The sequence below is a fragment of the Lepisosteus platostomus genome, chromosome 5 (genome assembly GCF_059453375.1).
Source record: "Lepisosteus platostomus isolate fLepPlt1 chromosome 5, fLepPlt1.hap1, whole genome shotgun sequence".
Taxonomy (NCBI): domain Eukaryota; kingdom Metazoa; phylum Chordata; class Actinopteri; order Semionotiformes; family Lepisosteidae; genus Lepisosteus; species Lepisosteus platostomus.
The window spans coordinates 15,291,353-15,313,402 of NC_142615.1; the positions used below are offsets into that span (position 1 = coordinate 15,291,353).

The window sequence follows — 22,050 nt, forward strand, 5'->3', positions numbered from 1 at the left end:
TGATTGACAGGCTCATTGTTCCTCAGGCTGGGACAGGAGATCAGACACTGTATTATTATTATAGTGAGACAGGCTCACTGTATATTCCCCAGGCTGGGACAGGAGGTCATACATTATATTATTATTATAGAGAGACAGGCTCACTGTATGTTCCACAAGCTGAGACAGGAATTCACACTGTATTATTATTATTGAGAGACAGGCTCACTGTCTGTTCCTCAGGCTGGGACAGAGGATCACACACTGTATTATTATTGAGAGACAGGCTCACTGTCTGTTTCTCAGGCTGGGACAGAGGATCACACACTGTATTATTATTGAGAGACAGGCTCACTCTCTGTTCCTCAGGCTGGGACAGGAGATCACACATTGGCTTGTTATTGAGAGGCAGGCTCACTGTCTGTTCCTCAGGCTGGGACAGGAGATCACACGCTGTATTATTATTATTGAGAGACAGGCTCACTGTCTGTTTCTCAGGCTGGGACAGGAGATCACACACTGTATTACTATTATTGACAGATAGGCTCACTGTGTCTTCACTTGGGCTTGAACAGGAGATCACACACTGGATTATTATTATTGAGAGAGGCTCACAGTCTGTTCCTCAGGCTGAGACAGGAAATCACACACTATTATTATTACTGAGAGACAGGCTCACAGTCTGTTCCTCAGGCTGGGACAGGAGATCACACACTCTATTATTATTATTGAGAGACAGGCTCACAGTCTGTTCCTCAGGCTGGGACAGTAAATCACACACTCTATTATTATTATTGAGAGACAGGCTCACTGTCTGTTCCTCAGGCTAGGGTAGGATATCACACACTGTATTATTAGTATTGAGAGAAAGCCTCAGTGTTCCCCAGGCCGGGAAAGGAGATAACACATTGTATTTTTATTATTGAGAGACAGGCTCACTGTTCCTCAGGCTGGGACAGGAGATCCCACACTGTATTATTATTATTGAGAGACAGGCTCACTGTCTGTTCCTCAGGCTGGGACAGGAGATCACAAACTGTATTATTATTATAGAGAGACCTGCTCTTTCCTGACTGTTCCTTAGGCTGGGACAGCAGATCATAATCTGCTTTATTATTATTGAGAGACTGGCTCACTCCTGTCTGTTCCTCAGGCTGGGACAGGAGATCACACACTGTATTATTATTATTGAGAGACGGGCTCACTGTCTGTTCCTCTGACTGGGGCAGGAAATGATACACTGTATAATTAGTATTGAGAGACAGGCTCAGTGTTCCCCAGGCTGAGACAGGAGATCACACACTGTATTATTATTATTGAGTATCTGGTTCACTGTTCCCCAGGCTGGGACAGGAAATCACACACTGTATTATTATTATTGAGAGACAGGCTCACTGTCTGTTCCTCAGGCTGGGGCAGGATATCACACACTGTATTATTAGTATTGAGATACAGACTCACTGTCTGTTCCTCCTGCTGGGACTGGAGAACACACACTGTTCTATTATAACTGAGGGACATGCTCACTGTTTGTCCTTCAGACTGGGACAGGACATTCCACACTAGGTTATCATTATTGAGAGACAGGCTCGCTGTCTGTTCCTCAGGCTAGTACAGGAGATCACGCACTGTATTATTATTATTTAGATACAGGCTCACTGTGTGTTCCTCTGGCTGGGACAGTAGATCACACTGTATTATAATTATTGAGAGGCTGACTCACTGTTTCCCAAGCTGGGACAGGGGATCACACACTGTATTATTATTGAGAGACAGGCTCACTGTCTGTTCCTCTGGCTGGGGCAGGGAATCACACACTGTATTATTATTATTGAGAGACAGGCTCACTGTCTGTTCCTCAGGCTGGGACAGGAGATCACACACTGTATTATTAGCATTATTAAGAGACAGGCTCGCTGTCTGCTCCTCAGGCTGGGACAGGATATCACACACTGTTGTAGTGTTCTCTCACGAGGCACCAGTTCTGTAGGGGTTTGGGCATTTACTGGGACAATTATTTTTGTGGCAGTAAATCACAAAATTGATTATTTTAATGGTTTAGAATCCAACCATGCGACATAACTCAAACAATGCACACACAGGTATTAATACACGAGGATACATTTGTTAATATATAGAATATGCATGCAAACCTAACAGATCTTATCGTAAGGCTTAACAGAATACAAAAGATATAAATTCATTCAGTTACAAAGAGTTACACATATCAAGAGGACATAAGTATATCATTCATTTAGACCGTTTCGTAATTGAACTTGTTTACAACGTCTACATGAGATACTCAAAACAAGAACATAACCCTTAGGAATTAAATTGATATCAACTGGTTGGGAGCAGTAATGCAATAAGGTTCAATACTCACTGCCAGTGGGTCCCTTTTCTCACCGTTTCCGTAGTGCAGCGGTTATCACGTTTGCCTCACACGCGAAAAATCCCCGGTTCGAAACCGGACGGGAACAGCCTCTTTCTGTACGCTCCTGTACTTCACAGAGGTCTTGAGCGACCGGTCACATGTTCCTTTCCTTCTGAGTGACGTTTCTGCAACACTCTCCCGCTCCTCTTGGTGCGCTCATGCCGCAACACAGGAAGGCTGGAGCAGGTGGCTGTGGGCTTTGCGCACTGCCGAAATAGCTCAGCTGGGAGAGCGCTAGACTGAAGCTCTGAAGGTCCCTGGTTTGATCCCAGGTTTCGGCATTTTGTTTCATCGCGCCCTTTGTTCCTCTCTCCAGCGCCCCCTGCCTACAGTGACGCGTCCCTTTCTCAGCCCGAAACGCAAGCGAGACACCAGCAGCGGTCCCTGCAGGTTTCCGTAGTGTAGAGGCTATCACGTTCACCTAACACGCGAAAGGTCCCCGGTTCGAGACCGGGCGGCAACAGCCTCGTTTTGCACGCTCCTGTACTTCACAGAGGTCTTGAGCGACCGGTCATTTGTTCCCAATGTATTTCCGGTGCCTTCGTGCACTCTTGTACCAAACGCACGTTCCTTCTGTACGCGGAGCCGATCATTTGCAATTGGGCTGTGCCGACAGACCAGGTCGAGCTCTGTCGGCTCAAAAGCAGCGCAGGACCTGCAAGAACAACAGAAAGATTAGCATCCAGCGGGGGCCTCTTAGTGAGCCCAAGAGCTCATCAAGAATCGGCTCCAGCAACAGGGCTGGGCGCATTGTTCCATTCTCCGCCCACTCTCGGTGTAAACAAGTCCCTCCTGGTCTCTGCTTGAAATGCACTTTCCTGCGTTTGCTTTGGTGTAACTGGCTTCCCCTGCATGGGCGAATGTGAAGAAGATCCTTAGTAAGTCATTGAAGAAAACCGAGAAGAGGTCGGAGTGGCCTCTGTCGTTCATCAACGATCCAGTCAGGCAGTACTCCTCTGTAAAGCGCCGTTCGTTCACGTCGATTGGCTTTTTTTTGCCTTCATTCGTGCGAGTAGTAAAAGCAGACGCCCCTATTCTGCCGTGACCCGGATTCGAACCGGGGTTGTTGCGGCCACAACGCAAAGTACTGACCACTATACGATCACAGCGAGTTACCGAGACACACGCGGCAGGGCGGAAAGGGCTGTGCTCTCTTCGTGTGACATAATTCGGAAAAGTCCTGACGTTGCATTTCAACTGAGCCCCAGTATACATCGACCCTTCGACACTCTGAGTGACAACTCTCTTGCGTGTTTTCTCATATTTATGTAGTTTGCTTGCTTGATGCCGTGAACAGCATGGTTGTTCGCTGCCATATAGTCTAGCGGTTAGGGTTCCTGGTTTTCACCCAGGCGGTTCGACTCGGTTTTGCCTCCTGCTTTCCAAAAGATCAGCACCGTGTACGAAAGAGCCGCATTAAAACTACTCGAACGTGCAAAACGTGCGAGAAGAGGGGGCGCTTGTTTCCAACCGAAACTTCTCGCGTGTGAGACGAGCTGATCATCGCTGTGGGAGGGTTACTCTGGTAGACAGGGCTGACCTTCGGCAATAGGATTTATAGTCTCCAAGATGATATTTGCACTTTCTGGAGAGGCGATTTTCTCCACTTCAGTAGCCCGATTTCGTCGATTGCGTGGAGAGGGCTGTAGAATGTGGCGCCGCCTTTCCTGCTCCGTCCATGACAGGCGTGCTGGTCTCTGGAGAGAGAGCACGGTCCATCAGCGCACTCCAATAAAGGCACTGGAAGCAGCTGAATCGCATTGGCGAAGCTCAGCGCTGGGCCGCTGGGCACGTCTTACCACCGTTTCCGTAGTGTAGTGGTTATCACGTTCGCCTCACACGCGAAAGGTCCCCGGTTCGAAACCGGGCGGAAACAGACATCTTTTGTCGCCAGGCACAAAAGGGGATTGGGGATTCGCCTAGCGCTGTGATCGAACAGACCCACTGGACCCACCTCTTAGTGTGGCGGGATCTGCACAGTGCATGTCACAGCGCATCCTGCTTTCACTTCAAGGCGCGTCCTGATGCACCCCAGTCTCCCGCGTGACAGGTGGGGACAGGTGACAGGTCCTATACTAACGAGGAAGACATCGCTCTCTCCGACCCCCGGCATCGTGTCCCGACCCACCGTGCTGGAAGCCGACGCGTGCTGTGATCCCTTTACGGAGCAGAAATGACAACCGAGGAGCCGAGAGATCATTTCAGCATTTCGCGTCTGAACGGAAAACACAAACGACCAACTCGGAATGACTTGCCTTTGACGCTTCTCAAAGCGTTCTTTGTGCATCGAACAGACCCACTCACCTCTTAGTGTGGCGGGATCTGCACAGTGCATGTCGCAGCGCTTCCTGCTTTCACTTCAATGTGCTTCCTGATGTCGAGTCGACTGCCGTGCGGAGGCTCTGAAAGCGAGAGCAATGAAAAGGTGCACGACGCTGTGAAAGAAAACAGAGAAGTGAAAGGCAGTCATTTCTCTAAGGAGGTGAAAGAAAAGCTACTCCCCGTCGGGGAATCGAACCCCGGTCTCCCGCGTGACAGGCGGGGATACTTGCCACTATACTAACGAGGAAGACATCGCTCTCTCCAACCCCCGGCATCGTGTCCCGACCCAGCATGCTGGAAGCCGACGCGTGCTGTGATCCCTTTACGGAGCAGAAATGACAACCGAGGAGCCGAGAGATCATGTCAGCATTTCGCGTCTGAACGGAAAACACAAACGACCAACTCGGAATGACTTGCCTTTGACGCTTTTCAAAGTGTTCTTTGTGCACGACGACTGCGCCGCCTAGCAGATACAAAGGGGTTGTACAACTTTGAACTAGCAAATGGAAGAGGGCTAAGCCCCCTCTCTTTTAGCCCAGGTTCGATCTGTCTCCCAGAATCACCAGGGCGCACACACACACACACCCGTGCCGTTGAAGTGCTCTGCTTCATTTCTAAGGGCAACTCAACATTCACTCCTACCCCGAGTGCAGAAAAGACAGCATCCACAGCAACAACAGCTCAGGTCTCTGCACAGGAGCTAAGCTGCCCTCATCTCCTCTGCTCTGCGGCTCCTGCGGAGTGGAGTCCTGCCTGGAGCCGTGTTTGCAGGCGGCGGCTCCCCGCGCCCTGTCTGGGCGTCGTGTCCAAGAGCTCCTGGGAGGAAGAGCGAGCCCTCCCACTCGGGGGCTTTTCCACGGTCTGTGTGAGGAGGGGCGGGTGTGTCCAGTAGCTTATCGAGCGGAAGCCTGGGGCGGCGGAGAGCTGTGATCGTGCAGACCTTGAGGTGTCACCTCTTTGTCTGCTTTCCCGCCCCCCCTCCGCCCAAGCTCTGCTCCAAAGTAGCCCGGCAACCCCTCACACCTGCACGTGTCACAACCTAAGGTGCGGTCATGAGACACCCATGGCGTGTCGTTCTGTTCTTGCTAATTGTTTCCTGCCCGTCGCAGGCAGGAGTCCATGCGAGGAAGATGCGCTGGACAGAGCTCAGAGGGCGCAGCTGGGTGGCTTTCCTTCTGAGTGACGTTCCTGCAACACTCTCCCGCTACTCTTGGTGCGCTCATGCCACAACACAGGAAGGCTGGAGCAGGTGGCTGTGGGCTTTGCGCACTGCCGAAATAGCTCAGTTGGGAGAGCGTTAGACTGAAGATCTAAAGGTCCCTGGTTCGATCCCGGGTTTCGGCATTTTGTTTCATCGCGCCCTTTGTTCCTCTCTCCAGCGCCACCTGCCTAAAGTGACGCGTCCCTTTCTCAGCCCGAAACGCAAGCGAGACACCAGCAGCAGTCCTTACAGGTTTCCGTAGTGTAGCGGCTATCACGTTCGCCTAACACGCGAAAGGTCACCGGTTCGAGACCGGGCGGAAACAGCCTCGTTTTGCACGCTCCTGTACTTCACAGAGGTCTTGAGCGACCGGTCATTTGTTCCCAATGTATTTCCGGTGCCTTCGTGCACTCTTGTACCAAACGCACGTTCCTTCTGTACGTGGAGCCGATCATTTGCAATTGGGCTGTGCCGACAGACCAGGTCGAGCTCTGTCGGCTCAAAAGCAGCGCAGGACCTGCAAGAACAACAGAAAGATTAGCATCCAGCGGGGGCCTCTTAGTGAGCCCAAGAGCTCATCAAGAATCGGCTCCAGCAACAGGGCTGGGCGCATTGTTCCATTCTCCGCCCACTCTCGGTGTAAACAAGTCCCTCCTGGTCTCTGCTTGAAATGCACTTTCCTGCGTTTGCTTTGGTGTAACTGGCTTCCCCTGCATGGGCGAATGTGAAGAAGATCCTTAGTAAGTCATTGAAGAAAACCGAGAAGAGGTCGGAGTGGCCTCTGTCGTTCATCAACGATCCAGTCAGGCAGTACTCCTCTGTAAAGCGCCGTTCGTTCACGTCGATTGGCTTTTTTTTGCCTTCATTCGTGCGAGTAGTAAAAGCAGACGCCCCTATTCTGCCGTGACCCGGATTCGAACCGGGGTTGTTGCGGCCACAACGCAAAGTACTGACCACTATACGATCACAGCGAGTTACCGAGACACACGCGGCAGGGCGGAAAGGGCTGTGCTCTCTTCGTGTGACATAATTCGGAAAAGTCCTGACGTTGCATTTCAACTGAGCCCCAGTATACATCGACCCTTCGACACTCTGAGTGACAACTCTCTTGCGTGTTTTCTCATATTTATGTAGTTTGCTTGCTTGATGCCGTGAACAGCATGGTTGTTCGCTGCCATATAGTCTAGCGGTTAGGGTTCCTGGTTTTCACCCAGGCGGTTCGACTCGGTTTTGCCTCCTGCTTTCCAAAAGATCAGCACCGTGTACGAAAGAGCCGCATTAAAACTACTCGAACGTGCAAAACGTGCGAGAAGAGGGGGCGCTTGTTTCCAACCGAAACTTCTCGCGTGTGAGACGAGCTGATCATCGCTGTGGGAGGGTTACTCTGGTAGACAGGGCTGACCTTCGGCAATAGGATTTATAGTCTCCAAGATGATATTTGCACTTTCTGGAGAGGCGATTTTCTCCACTTCAGTAGCCCGATTTCGTCGATTGCGTGGAGAGGGCTGTAGAATGTGGCGCCGCCTTTCCTGCTCCGTCCATGACAGGCGTGCTGGTCTCTGGAGAGAGAGCACGGTCCATCAGCGCACTCCAATAAAGGCACTGGAAGCAGCTAAATCGCATTGGCGAAGCTCAGCGCTGGGCCGCTGGGCACGTCTTACCACCGTTTCCGTAGTGTAGTGGTTATCACGTTCGCCTCACACGCGAAAGGTCCCCGGTTCGAAACCGGGCGGGAACAGACATCTTTTGTCGCCAGGCACAAAAGGGGATTGGGGATTCGCCTAGCGCTGTGATCGAACAGACCCACTGGACCCACCTCTTAGTGTGGCGGGATCTGCACAGTGCATGTCACAGCGCATCCTGCTTTCACTTCAAGGCGCGTCCTGATGCACCCCAGTCTCCCGCGTGACAGGTGGGGACAGGTGACAGGTCCTATACTAACGAGGAAGACATCGCTCTCTCCGACCCCCGGCATCGTGTCCCGACCCACCGTGCTGGAAGCCGACGCGTGCTGTGATTCCTTTACGGAGCAGAAATGACAACCGAGGAGCCGAGAGATCATTTCAGCATTTCGCGTCTGAACGGAAAACACAAACGACCAACTCGGAATGACTTGCCTTTGACGCTTCTCAAAGCGTTCTTTGTGCATCGAACAGACCCACTCACCTCTTAGTGTGGCGGGATCTGCACAGTGCATGTCGCAGCGCTTCCTGCTTTCACTTCAATGTGCTTCCTGATGTCGAGTCGTGTGCCGTGCGGAGGCTCTGAAAGCGAGAGCAATGAAAAGGTGCACGACGCTGTGAAAGAAAACAGAGAAGTGAAAGGCAGTCATTTCTCTAAGGAGGTGAAAGAAAAGCTACTCCCCGTCGGGGAATCGAACCCCGGTCTCCCGCGTGACAGGCGGGGATACTTGCCACTATACTAACGAGGAAGACATCGCTCTCTCCAACCCCCGGCATCGTGTCCCGACCCAGCATGCTGGAAGCCGACGCGTGCTGTGATCCCTTTACGGAGCAGAAATGACAACCGAGGAGCCGAGAGATCATGTCAGCATTTCGCGTCTGAACGGAAAACACAAACGACCAACTCGGAATGACTTGCCTTTGACGCTTTTCAAAGCGTTCTTTGTGCACGACGACTGCGCCGCCTAGCAGATACAAATGGTTTGTACAACTTTGAACTAGCAAATGGAAGAGGGCTTAGCCCCCTCTCTTTTAGCCCAGGTTCGATCTGTCTCCCAGAATCACCAGGGCGCACACACACACACACACCCGTGCCGTTGAAGTGCTCTGCTTCATTTCTAAGGGCAACTCAACATTCACTCCTACCCCGAGTGCAGAAAAGACAGCATCCACAGCAACAACAGCTCAGGTCTCTGCACAGGAGCTAAGCTGCCCTCATCTCCTCTGCTCTGCGGCTCCTGCGGAGTGGAGTCCTGCCTGGAGCCGTGTTTGCAGGCGGCGGCTCCCCGCGCCCTGTCTGTGCGTCGTGTCCAAGAGCTCCTGGGAGGAAGAGAGAGCCCTCCCACTCGGGGGCTTTTCCACGGTCTGTGTGAGGAGGGGCGGGTGTGTCCAGTAGCTTATCGAGCGGAAGCCTGGGGCGGCGGAGAGCTGTGATCGTGCAGACCTTGAGGTGTCACCTCTTTGTCTGCTTTCCCGCCCCCCCTCCGCCCAAGCTCTGCTCCAAAGTAGCCCGGCAACCCCTCACACCTGCACGTGTCACAACCTAAGGTGCGGTCATGAGACACCCATGGGGTGTCGTTCTGTTCTTGCTAATTGTTTCCTGCCCGTCGCAGGCAGGAGTCCATGCGAGGAAGATGCGCTGGACAGAGCTCAGAGGGCGCAGCTGGGTGGCTTTCCTTCTGAGTGACGTTCCTGCAACACTCTCCCGCTACTCTTGGTGCGCTCATGCCACAACACAGGAAGGCTGGAGCAGGTGGCTGGGGGCGCTGCACACTGTCGAAATAGCTCAGTTGGGAGAGCGTTAGACTGAAGTTCTAAAGGTCCCTGGTTCGATCCCGGGTTTCGGCATTTTGTTTCATCGCGCCCTTTGTTCCTCTCTCCAGCGCCCCCTGCCTACAGTGACGCGTCCCTTTCTCAGCCCGAAACGCAAGCGAGAAACCAGCAGCGGTCCCTGCAGGTTTCCGTAGTGTAGCGGCTATCACGTTCGCCTAACACGTGAAAGGTCCCCGGTTCGAGACCGGGCGGAAACAGCCAGCCTCGTTTTGCACGCTCCTGTACTTCACAGAGGTCTTGAGCGACCGGTCATTTGTTCCCAATGTATTTCCGGTGCCTTCGTGCACTCTTGTACCAAACGCACGTTCCTTCTGTACGCGGAGCCGATCATTTGCAATTGGGCTGTGCCGACAGACCAGGACGAGCTCTGTCGGCTCAAAAGCAGCGCAGGACCTGCAAGAACAACAGAAAGATTAGCATCCAGCGGGGGCCTCTTAGTGAGCCCAAGAGCTCATCAAGAATCGGCTCCAGCAACAGGGCTGGGCGCATTGTTCCATTCCCCGCCCACTCTCGGTGTAAACAAGTCCCTCCTGGTCTCTGCTTGAAATGCACTTTCCTGCGTTTGCTTTGGTGTAACTGGCTTTCCCTGCATGGGCGAATGTGAAGAAGATCCTTAGTAAGTCATTGAAGAAAACCGAGAAGAGGTCGGAGTGGCCTCTGTCGTTCATGAACGATCCAGTCAGGCAGTACTCCTCTGTAAAGCGCCGTTCGTTCACATCGATTGGCTTTTTTTTGCCTTCATTCGTGCGAGTGGTAAAAGCAGACGCCCCTATTCTGCCGTGACCCGGATTCGAACCGGGGTTGTTGCGGCCACAACGCAAAGTACTGACCACTATACGATCACAGCGAGTTACCGAGACACACGCGGCAGGGCGGAAAGGGCTGTGCTCTCTTCGTGTGACATAATTCGAAAAAGTCCTGACGTTGCATTTCAACTGAGCCCCAGTATACATCGACCCTTCGACACTCTGAGTGACAACTCTCTTGCGTGTTTTCTCATATTTATGTAGTTTGCTTGCATGATGCCGGTGAAGTGGAAATCTAATAAGTAAATTGATTCTTAAAAATGTAGAGAGCTTTGAAAAAATATATTGGTGCTTTTAGATAATATATTTCAAGGATGTAACTGCTGTGCTACAGTGCGTGCAGAATTTTAGAAAACAGTTCGTCAACAAAGTACACTGTTTAGGTTAGTTTAGAAGACAATGTACCAAAACAATATATGCTGTCTGGGTCATTAGAATTAGCTGAAAGTAACTGATAAGCTTTGAATAACAAATCTAGTTTTTCTTCTCTCGCTCTATGATGTAATCTGTTTTCTCTTAGAGAAAGGGGAAGTTTTAGAAGGGACCAAGTGCTGAATTTTTTTACAGCGCAACGTCTTATAAAAACCCTGTACTGCTTGTAACAAATTGAGTCTCTGGTTGCACTTTGCAGGGCTCCCAATATTGCAATATTGAAATAAAGACCTTACTCAGGTGAGAACTCTCTCTTGTGGCTTCCTTGATAGTTATATTTCCATGACAATTTGGGGGCTCGTCCGGGATCACAAACCTGAGCGCGAACGGCTGCTGAAACTCCATCCGGACCCGGACAATTTTAGCAAATTGGACGAACCTCGGAGGATAAACTGTTTATCCTTCCAGAGACGCGTCTGGAGAATTGGCAGCTGTCTGACGTCAGTAAGTGATCCTTTAAAATTAATAGTTATATTTCCATGACAAGAGAAAAACCATCAACACCCCTACCACCTCCACCAATCCTAACCTCGTTTTTACTATACCCTTTGACCTTTCCCTTTCAAGCCTTTGCATCCTCAGCTAACATATTTTAAAATTACAATAGACTGTATAGTATTTATGTTTAAAATTAAGGTAAATATGTCAAAATATCAAAATCCAACTGCACAGTGCTATTGTAAGAATGCTTGTCAAGTTCTCAAACAAACCTGCATTGTATTTTTAAAATATTTCAGCAGAGGATTCAACTGGAGTATAAATGAAGATTCGACGATAATTTTTTTTGAGTGAATATGGTTTTCTGGGGAGTTGCAATGTTGGGCATTATTGGACATTTCCCGGTGACCCTGACACGTGTTAAACACTCGCATTTCCTGCAAATATTAAAATGGTTAAGGTTTCGCTGAGAAATCCAACCGACTGACGACAACGTTTACATCGCAGAAGAACCCCGTCCCTGGGTGGACTCGAACCACCAACCTTTCGGTTAACAGCCGAACGCGCTAACCGATTGCGCCACAGAGACTGACTGGTAAGGTCATTTCTCGAATCACAAGTTTTCGGTTAAAAAAAAATCTCTTCCCGTTTATTTTGCCAGCCTGTAATATTTCTTCTGCACTGATAACCAAGAATTGAATTTCATTTTTCGCAAGCTGTGTGAATTTCATCAAAAACAAGTTTTCCAGAAAGGAAATGAACACATGCATTTAACGAAATCAAGCCCTTTGTGATTGCCCGAAATGATACGTTCTGTACTACAAGATAGGAAGAAAGACACGGCTGGGATTTGAATCTCGGTTCTTTTGTTTAATAGAGAAGCGCTTTAACCAACTAGGCTACGGTGACAGGACAATCTTCACCTTTTACAGCCGCTTGGACACACCGCTCTGAGACATCTGCGTTCAGTAAGCGCTGAACCTGCGCTCAGAGCAAATTGCCTCTTTTACATAGCAGCCCCGACACTGAGAAACGAAGAGAACTGGCTTTTATCTGCCATTTTCATGTCCAATGCGTTTGACATCTCCCAAGGGCGACAGAGTTCTTTTGCAACACTATTTCTTCTTCTTTTTTTTTTCTGTACGCTTTGATAAAAAACGAGAAATCGTGCAACGGAAAAATGTCTTTTTTTCATAGAGAAAACGTGCACCAGGAAATGTTGTGTTGAGAAGAAATGATTTAACATGATACGTGACCTAATTTATCGGAGCAATTGCTCGACCAGCAAGATCTGGAGAGGTTGGAGAGTCTGGTGGATGTGATAATTATACGGTGTTGTGGAAGAAAACAGTCTTTCTTTGAATTCTCAGTCAATCGGAATTTCAGTGCGAAACATAAACCCCTTGTCTGATTTAAAGAGATTATATTTTAAAACTCATAAAAAATCAGAAAACACATGTTTCTCACTTTGAAATTTTAGACGGAGCGGTGCATTACTAGTAGCGGCGCTGAGCACACTATGGGGGAATTCAGGTCATGTGAAATGCCAGCGGTTTAATAAACAACGCGTCTGATTTCGGATCATAAGATTGTAGGTTCGACTTCTACCTGGCTCGTGTAAATTTTATTCAAGCTCCTCAGTAATAGATGTATATTATGTAATGAACCGCACCTGAAAGCAAACGTTGGGTCTGTTTCCTTTGTTTTCCAGCATGAAATAGCAAATCGTTACAAAAAGCACCTGCTAATGTCCAATAGCGGGTTTTGTTTTCAAATTACAGTTTCAGGCTTCAGACACTTTTTAATAAAACAAAAGTGTCCGGAAACTCATTAACTTTCAGGTTTGCTTGAACCTGTATTAAAAAAAAGTTATCTGAAACTTCCGGGATTCCATTATCTGATGTAGCTGTCTCTAAAGTTGGACGTGATGTTAAGCAGATGTGAACTGTGCCTTTTCTCTTAAAAAAAAACAAAGTTCTTTTTTCCCCTCCACTCCAATGCTGGAGACTGTAAGCCTGTGTGAGCTCCACACTGCGTGTCCTGTACTGCTCTATTTTGTTTTGATTATCTATGTGGTGTACAGATAGAACTCAACTGCATGGGGTGAATTCCGTGTTCAGGACCAGCAGAACCTGAAAAAGTAACAGCTGACCTCGACATGATTTGAACACACAGCCTTCTGATCTGGAGTCAGGCGCGCTACCGTTGCGCCACGAAGTCACGGTTGTCAGTGCTGTTGAATTTCCCAAAGGAGACAAATTAGCTTCACAAAAAAAAAAATCTCCTGTGAAGAGCGCAGCTCTCCGAAGAGAGTCTCTTCTTCACAGACCACATTTTATTCTTCCTGCGCAGCTCTTGTGCAGGTGTTGTTCTCAATTACAGATCCAGGAACACTGATTTTTTTTCTATTTTTTTTAATTAAGTACTCCATGGTGCAACGGTAGCACGTCTGACTCTAAATCCCCAAGTTCATTTTCAAAGTATATCGGAGTCAACTGATACTGATCAGGTTCTGCTGCTACTGAACCCGCAGTCTTCACCTTAAGGTTCAATTCCTCAAGCCTTTTGACCTTATATGTCCATCCCTTCTCGTCAAAACTCGTATTTTCACAGAGTACCCTTCAGAAATCGCAGTGTAGAATGAAAAAACTCCAGTAGATCTTGGCCGCTGTTGGTGATTTTCCTTTAAAAATAAATGAATCTCTGGAAATTTTACGGAGTGTATCACTTTCACTGAGACCGAGAAGTGTTAAGCTGTACATGAGTCTTTGTGGTTCGGTTGTTAACCAAAAGGGTGGTGGTTTGAGCCCTCCCAGGGACACTATGAGCCTTTTAATGTACACACCCGTCTCACTTTATCTCCACGGCCGGTCTTGTACCGCAATCAAATACAGAGCCCGTAGGAGGCAGTAAGCTCGCATATATAGCTCACTGTGTATATAATGAAGAAGCAGAGGTTAGTTTCTCATCTGCGCGTTACAGAGCCTTACGCAACTCGTACTGTACCAACAGCTAGGGTTTGATCCCTGCACGGGCTATTAGTTGAAAAGCCATTGTAAATGACGTGTAAGAGATTTATAGATACTGTAGATCAGTGGTTCTCAAACTGTGGTACGCGTACCGGCAGTGGTACGTGGAGTGCCACCAGGTGGTACGCCAAATGACCCTGGAACTGTGTAGTGTGCACTGAAAAATCGGGACGGGTTTTCATATTTTGTATTTTAATACTTGTCGAATACGCAGCCTACATACTACGATACAGTGCGTGCTAATACTTCAGTGGACACAAGAGATACTCTGTAATTCTATACCACTCTATAGGAATGCGTGCTACGGATGCAAGTGACCAATTGTATTTAAAAAAAGCTATTGTATCTCCAGCAAATAGGGAGAAAGGAGAATGTGCGTGATTTTGGAACAATGCCAACATTGTAAACACAGGAATGCATAGAAATACATGCTACGAACGCAGGCAATCTTGTGAGCACACGAAAGCGTGATAGAAAAATATTTAAGAACTGTTCGAATTTGAGAAAAATACACCGAGCGTCTCTGTGTTTCGCTCCCATGCGCATGAAATAAAAACTTTAAATAAATACGGAAATAAAAACGGAAACGCGGAAAAAGCTTGCGGATTGCTAAAGCAGGTAAGCTACACTATTTTTGAAGAACCTTATTTACCGTTGGCAAAAGAGCTGACACGTATTATGTGTGGAAAAAAAGCTGCTAAACAGCTCGACCTGCTGCCCCCCTCCCCCTGAAAGACACAGTCATTCATAGAATTATTGAAATGAAGGATTATATCAAAAGTACACTGATAGAGCGCGTTAAGATGAGCAGATGTTTTTCACTGCAATTAGATGAGTCTGTAGTCGATTTGGCCAATTTGCTCGTTTACGTTAGATACGAGTTTGAGGGTATGTCCCATGAAGACCTTCTGTTCTGTAAACCGCTACCAACAGGAACTACAGGAGAGCACATATTTCAGCTTCAGAATGAATTTATCGAAGAGAATGACCTCGACTTGATAAAATGCATCTGAGTTTGTATAGACGGTGCTAGAGCAATGACAAGCCGACATAACGGTGCAGTTGCACGAATTAGAGAGGTTGCTCCAGAAATTAATGTACGCATTACAACATCCACCGCGAGACCTTTGCCGTCAAGAAAATGCCTGATAATTTAATATCTGTTAGACTCTGTTGTGAATTGTATCAAGGCTCGAAAAATTAATTCACATCTCCTTTGCTCAACTAAATAGGCTCACCCCTCTCACTGAAATGGTGCTTTTTTATTAGTTGTTGTTAATGTTTTTTTTTCTGTAAAATACTTTGAGAAGCCACCTTTAAAGGCGCTATATCAAATAAAGTTCATTATTATAATATTTATTATATGTATGTGTGAGTATGTGCACGTACACTCATGTTGGTCATTGAGAATTTCTGGGGTTCCTATGAGATGATGACTTGTAGGTGGTACTTGGATGCTTTGGTTGGATTAGGGGTGGTACTTGGTCCAAAAAGTTTGAGAACCACTGCTGTAGATACTTTATTGATCCCATGAGGGAAATTAATAAAGCTTATTCAGCTGGCTTTTATGTTTCACACTAAATTGCGATCTTGAAACCAAAATAATTAGAAATATGGAACACAACCATTGTTCTCCAAGAAGGAAAGCTGTTTAACACTGACGTCACTCCTTTTTATTTAACCCAGATTGTGAAGACAACTCCACCCTATCAAAGGAAAATGTTGCACAAAAGTTGGAAAGCACACTCTGAATCCATCTGTACTGTATATTTGATTTCCGCGATCCGTTCAAGGCTGCTTGGTGCTTCGCAAGCAAGTCATGTTCAGGGAAGAAACTCAGCTTAGAGAACTACTGGTGCATTTTCACTCATTGAATTTGATCTTTGTACTCTCTTTTCATTCTCAGCTATAATATTTCAAAATTACAGTTCGGATTTGTTGGAAAACTTCACAGGCATTATTAAGTTAGGACTGTACAATTGTATTTTAATATCTTGGTATATTTACCTTCATTTTAATATGGATGTAACCATAAATGTTGTACTTTTGTCGTACATTTTAACTGAGGACGCACGACGACTATTATACCTTGTGATACATGCAAGACATCTGTAAACGAAGATGTAATTAGTCAAATTGGCAATTAACAGAAAACCACAATTGTATAATATTATTTCTCTATGTCGATGATCAGTTGAAGGATTTGAAGAAACTATATATTATTCCTCGATATCGATGATCAGTTGAAGGATTTGAAGAAACAGCAGCGATAGCAGGTGATTTTGGTTTTGAACCCATCTTTACACCTCAATAATCCATTTGTCCTCGAAAAAAGAAAAGACAGGCATGTTTTGAGTCTCATAATGATCATCTTCTCGATCCAAAGAAACATATAAATTTGATTCCTTCCGTAGTATTTTGGATTTTCTTACGAAGATCTCACGAAGTATTGCCAGGATCTATATTTAGCATTCGGTAGCGATAACACTGCTGATATTGATTGAGTAGAAATCTATGATGTATTGACAACTTTATCTGAAGCGAGAAGTCCTAGAACGCTGTCTATGAAGTGTTAGGATTCATACCAAGATATACTTTTTGTTTTCAACCCAAAATGCTGCTATTGCATTACACATTATATGAACATTACCAGTTTTGGTAGCTTCTCTGCATGATTTTTCAAAACTGAAACTAATTACAAAATTATTTAAGATCAACCATGACAAAAAAATTATAAATCAGGACTAATATTAATATCAACTGATGTTACTACAGAAAAAAAGATTTAACTGAAATATTAATAAGACTATGCAAGCCTAAAAAGTAGAACAATTCAATTTATATAACTTTTTTTTTTTAGAAATGGGCTCACACACCGGAAGACACTAACGTTTCTCTTCGTTAGAGTATGTGAATAACAGTTTAACCCAAAATATTTGGAGTCCAGAGGGAGGACTTGCTCGCTGAATGATCTCTCAAGAAATCCCTGGTGAGATTCAACAGGTGTTTTCTTCAACAGCCACTAAAAGTCTGATGACCTTCTCTGGATTTCCTGAATATGACGTAAAATTAGTTCAAATCATTTGGTAGTTAACACAACGAAATGCTTTGGAGGTACATTTAAAACAGCAGAGCAAGACTGTAGCACTTCGTGTGTGACTGAATTTAATTGTGTAAACCTGGCTCTCTATGAACACGAGCAAAGAGTTCTTACTCAACAGAAGATTGCGATGTGAGCACAATAATATAAGACCTCTGGAGACGCCAGAGATTGAACTCAGGACTTCATACATGAAAAGCATGCACGCTACCACTGAGCTACATCCCCTATGGCACAGATGGTGGAACTGACTTAAAGATGTGCATATGTTTACTGACCACAATCCACCCTTCATGAATAATTGAAATGAATAATTTATTTTTATATCCAGTCACATGGGCGACGGTGGTTGATTCTTCAATGGGGGAGTGCGTTTTTCTACCTCCTTACTCGACTGTCTTTCAATTATGTTTTCTTTGAAACCTTTTTGCATCTTTTAAGTGCTTGCAATTAAATTACGCATAGAAAAACAGCAGTACAGTTGATGTTCATGGACTGATGCACACAACTCCAGTGATAAAGCCCTTTTGTAAATATTGTAGAAGAATGTTAAAGGGCGAAACAACGCTCCAACCACGTGAATGGTAACAAGAAGGATCGTGTTCTTATTTAATATGTGCTTTTGAATTGCCTTGTCAATACACACAGGCTTTAGAGATGGACAAATAATTGAGTGAATCAAATTAGTTTTTGTTGGTCGTCTGTGTCTTCATAACTTTGTAGGTGAGAGAGAGGATTGCGAAAATGTGCAGGTGCTTCTCAGAAGTGCGTTGGTGGTATAGGTTCCTTCAAATAACTGAGCCAGTGCATCCCAAATCTTTTCAAGATGATCTGTGATCTGGTAACACATCTCCTGAAACTAACATTCGAGGTAGGAAGTGTGCTCTTAAACACCAAAACACTCAAAAAGGAAGAAGCAGATCTCTGTACACAAGACGGTAGTGCGATATTAGAATTTCAGAGTTCTTGACGGATTCAGGCTCCTTCTCAGAGGTCCTTGCTCGCCAAATAACTTTGCATCTGAGGAAGAGCACCACGGAAAAAACCCAACTCAACAAGAGAGCGCGTTGGTTGCTCTTGCTCTTAATGCAAGGAGCTGTTTTTTTTTCCTCGCAATAATAATTATTAACCAGAAACAGCAGCACAGGTAGGTCGCATTTGTGATTATGTCATTTCTCTGCTTCAGCAAGGTCAATAAAAGACTCTGAAAGTAGTAAAGCAAAACTGAACTCAAAATCATATTAGGAATTCTGAGCGATATCTCCATACAGGTAATCCAATAAGAACGTTGAAATATTTGAATATCATCTCTCTGTAGATTGCGCTGCTTTTAACCCAGAGTAAAACTATTGGATTGAAGGAATGCTAACCGCTGGGTTAAAATGTATAGTTGTTATTTGGAGAAATCTGTAAACTCGTGATCTTATATGTTTTAAAAGACAGCACAGGAAAAAACAGTGCTGATTATTTTCCGGAGACGGAGCACTGATGACCTATCCGAGCTAATCGATAAAGCCCACCCAGTGGATACTCTAGCAGAACGTCAAAGAACATTCACCTTTGTATCCAAAGAAACCACAGGAACAACATCAGGAAGCACAATCAATTCCCCTTTTAAATCTTTCCTGTAAGGTATGCTATGTGAATTCATGAAGTTAATCCTCTGATCTCTTTTGATCACGAACAAAGTACTTCTGATGGAGCGCTATGTTCAAAGATTTAATAAGCTTTACCCCTGCCAACGATTCGGCGTGAAGAATTAAAAGTTTCACAGACAAAAGCAGCTCACCACCACAGCCAATATTGAATGTACTGTACTTGCCGGTACACTATCATGTGCACTGCCTCAAAAGTGATCTTGGCAGATGTTGTTCCCTACATAAAGCTGAACGTGCCAAAGAGAATTTCTGTTGAGAAAACAAAATATTTTTTCTGCCTTGATGTTAAGCCTGTCTTTTAGAAAGTCTATCTCTTAACACCTCCTGCAGCCTAACAAAAAGCACTTTTACTGATCGTATTGCAGGTCTTAAAACATTAACATTTGGCAGCGGTGGGATTCGAACCCACGCCCCCAGAGAGACTGGAGCCTAAATCCAGCGCCTTAGACCGCTCGGCCACGCTACCTTCCTCCATGTCCATCTTCCTCACATTGCTGGCTTGGACTGGGGGGCTTCAGCTCTTGTCGTCGGATCTAATGATATCATGACATGTGGAAGTGACTGCACCTTCATCTTCCGAGATGCTTTCAATAGCACAAACGCTACTTTCACCGGCACAAACATAGCAATAACGAAGGAGGTGGGTTTCATCCTTTGTGCTGTTTGTAGGGGCGCAACTCTACGTCAATCTACTGACTTGAAGAGCAAAAATCAAAATCCTCTCCTACTACAATTTTTTTTAATAGTTTCTTCAAATCCTTCATTTGAACGTCGATTTTGAAGGATATTGATGATAATACCACATAAATTGTGGTTTTCTTGTGATCGCAAATTTTATTCAAATATCAGCCTTTTTTACGGTTCCTTGCGTGTTTCACAAGGTATAATAGCCCCCCTCGCATCCTCAGCTAACATATTTTAAAATTACAATAGCTTATACAGCATGCATGTTTACATTTATATTAAAATTAAAGTAAATATACAAGAATACATACAGTACTAACCCAATAATTCTTGTCAGGTTCTCCAACAAATCTGCGTTGTTATTTTAACATGTTTCAGCTGAGGGTGCAAAAGGAGTATAAATGAATTTTCCCGCCAGCCATTCAAAGACCAAATTCCATGAGTGAACATTATTTTCTCAGAAGTTGCCGGCATTGGACTTTGCCGGTGGTATTGAATTATGTCCAAACTGTTGTAGTAGTTCCTTCTTGAAATTCGACACGTGCAAAGCACTCGTAATATCATAGGTGTTAAAGTTCGCTGAGTCTATTCGAGTCATGGTGTGTATCCCTGCCTATCATTGGGAGACAGGTAGCTTTTTTACACTCAGATTCCAATCTTCAATGCTTTGTGTGAGAGCTTACATAACTTTCATTTTCTCACATTTTCTGACGACTGTTCCAAAGGGGCACCCTGTCAATTCCGAATACTTTTCAAAAATCTGCCTGCATGTTTGATTATTGTCATTTCATTTAAAAAAAGTTCAATATTGATCATAACTAAAGAAAATAATGATCATGAACAAAAAAGGGATAAAGATGCGAGTCGATCTTGAATCACAGCTGGGTGACACGGGCTTCTGTTCTGATATGGTTGTATGAGAAACAGGAGGAATCGCCAATCTCCTATAGAACATGAGTTGAATCAGGAGTGAGACATTTCGTATACTCGTGCATATGTCAACGCCTGACCTACATCGTAAAACTAACATTAAGTTGTCAGAGACATTCATTTATATACAAACAAGAGACAGACCAAGTAATAATTCTACATTAGTTCAGGTGGGTAAACCTGAACTAACTAACTAATAAACCTATTAATAATTCTACATTAACGTAGACTGATCAGACTAATTGACATGGTCTGATTCAGAGCCTGTGCAATTCGTGCTAATTACAACAACGACAGTTCTGAACCCTCATCACCGAACTGAGCACAAGTTCAGCTGTTCTCCAGTTTTGTTACGCATGGTTTTTCATTGCAATTGAGTTCAGAGCTGGAGCTGATCTCCAGACAGTACAGTGTTTTGGGTAAGTTGTCGACGCAGGAGGCTGCAGACAACTTACCCAAAGTGTTTTCTATAGCTTTCAGGTGCAGTTCATTTATATAAAAGAATGTAAGTGGTATAAACTCAACAAGCCAGATGGCAGTCGAACCTATAATTTTCTGACACGAGGCCTAATGCGTTATTCATTACGCCACTGACCCTGCTATTATAGTGTTAAAAAAACGCGTTTTCTACGTCTGTTTAAAAATCACTAAAAAAGACAAAGGGCTTGTGTGTTGCGCTAAAATTCCGCTTCATTTCGAATGCAAATAAAAACCGTTTTGTTCCGTGAAATCATACATTTGTCACATCCTTCATACTATACTTCTCTCTTGTATTAGTAAAGCATTTTGATTTAAACTGAACAATATATTGTAACGCAACAAGGGCTCAGGCGGGCGCCGTCGCCGCATTAGGTCGGCCCCCCACCGCCGGGGGCTCGAACCCGGGACTCCCATGTCTCTCTGCAGCGACCCAGCCCGGTGAGCTAAAGAGAGATCTCCCCACAACCCACGGGCTGTGGTCCTGCTATCACAGGGAAGGGCAGTGACGTCACCTGCTCTGGTACACCGGCTCTTACACAGTGCCTGTCGGCCGTAAGCGTTACACTATGAAAGGTTTCATCTATACACTTACACATAATAAGTATACGAATAAATACTCGGAAGAAGCCGCAGCTTAGGTATTAGAGAGATTTAAAATCGGATCGGAGGATTTAGAGTCCAGACTGCAAACCAACAGCTGACACAGGTCTTTTATAGAACCGTTTTGATTTCCTCTACTTTGTCCCCGTGACGTCATTGTCCTGCTCGCAGCCGAGCCCGACACACGTCTGGTTTCTGTCGCTGGGCGCATACCCTGCGGTCCATGCGGGTCCTGATACCCCAGTACAATGACGGGGACGCTAAACTGTAAACAGGTGCCGTCCTTTGGCTGAGACGTAAAACCAAGGTCCTGACTCTCTGTGATCATTCAAGAGAATGGTGGTGGTGGCGGGGAGACCCCATTACCTGTAAAGCGCATTGAGTGGAGTATCCAGAACAGCGCTATATAAGTGTAAGCAATAATGATTATTATTATTATGTA

General features: G+C 45.7%; 12 non-coding genes across 12 annotated transcripts; 4 read left to right on the forward strand and 8 right to left on the reverse strand.

Moving 5' to 3' along the window:
- Window positions 1-3,450: 3,450 nt before the first annotated feature.
- trnah-gug (transfer RNA histidin (anticodon GUG)) lies at window positions 3,451-3,522 on the reverse strand. Its single transcript has one exon. It is a non-coding gene; the product is annotated as a tRNA-His (tRNA).
- Window positions 3,523-4,216: 694 nt separating this feature from the next.
- trnav-cac (transfer RNA valine (anticodon CAC)) lies at window positions 4,217-4,289 on the forward strand. Its single transcript has one exon. It is a non-coding gene; the product is annotated as a tRNA-Val (tRNA).
- A 621-nt stretch (window positions 4,290-4,910) lies between these two features.
- trnad-guc (transfer RNA aspartic acid (anticodon GUC)) lies at window positions 4,911-4,982 on the reverse strand. Its single transcript has one exon. It is a non-coding gene; the product is annotated as a tRNA-Asp (tRNA).
- Window positions 4,983-6,006: 1,024 nt separating this feature from the next.
- Window positions 6,007-6,079, forward strand: trnaf-gaa (transfer RNA phenylalanine (anticodon GAA)). The gene has a single exon. It is a non-coding gene; the product is annotated as a tRNA-Phe (tRNA).
- A 756-nt stretch (window positions 6,080-6,835) lies between these two features.
- Window positions 6,836-6,907, reverse strand: trnah-gug (transfer RNA histidin (anticodon GUG)). The gene has a single exon. It is a non-coding gene; the product is annotated as a tRNA-His (tRNA).
- A 694-nt stretch (window positions 6,908-7,601) lies between these two features.
- Window positions 7,602-7,674, forward strand: trnav-cac (transfer RNA valine (anticodon CAC)). The gene has a single exon. It is a non-coding gene; the product is annotated as a tRNA-Val (tRNA).
- Window positions 7,675-8,295: 621 nt separating this feature from the next.
- trnad-guc (transfer RNA aspartic acid (anticodon GUC)) lies at window positions 8,296-8,367 on the reverse strand. Its single transcript has one exon. It is a non-coding gene; the product is annotated as a tRNA-Asp (tRNA).
- Window positions 8,368-9,393: 1,026 nt separating this feature from the next.
- trnaf-gaa (transfer RNA phenylalanine (anticodon GAA)) lies at window positions 9,394-9,466 on the forward strand. The gene has a single exon. It is a non-coding gene; the product is annotated as a tRNA-Phe (tRNA).
- A 760-nt stretch (window positions 9,467-10,226) lies between these two features.
- Window positions 10,227-10,298, reverse strand: trnah-gug (transfer RNA histidin (anticodon GUG)). Its single transcript has one exon. It is a non-coding gene; the product is annotated as a tRNA-His (tRNA).
- A 1,344-nt stretch (window positions 10,299-11,642) lies between these two features.
- On the reverse strand, window positions 11,643-11,716 carry trnan-guu (transfer RNA asparagine (anticodon GUU)). The gene has a single exon. It is a non-coding gene; the product is annotated as a tRNA-Asn (tRNA).
- A 1,559-nt stretch (window positions 11,717-13,275) lies between these two features.
- trnaw-cca (transfer RNA tryptophan (anticodon CCA)) lies at window positions 13,276-13,347 on the reverse strand. Its single transcript has one exon. It is a non-coding gene; the product is annotated as a tRNA-Trp (tRNA).
- A 5,951-nt stretch (window positions 13,348-19,298) lies between these two features.
- Window positions 19,299-19,380, reverse strand: trnal-uag (transfer RNA leucine (anticodon UAG)). The gene has a single exon. It is a non-coding gene; the product is annotated as a tRNA-Leu (tRNA).
- Between the last annotated feature and the right edge of the window lie 2,670 nt (window positions 19,381-22,050).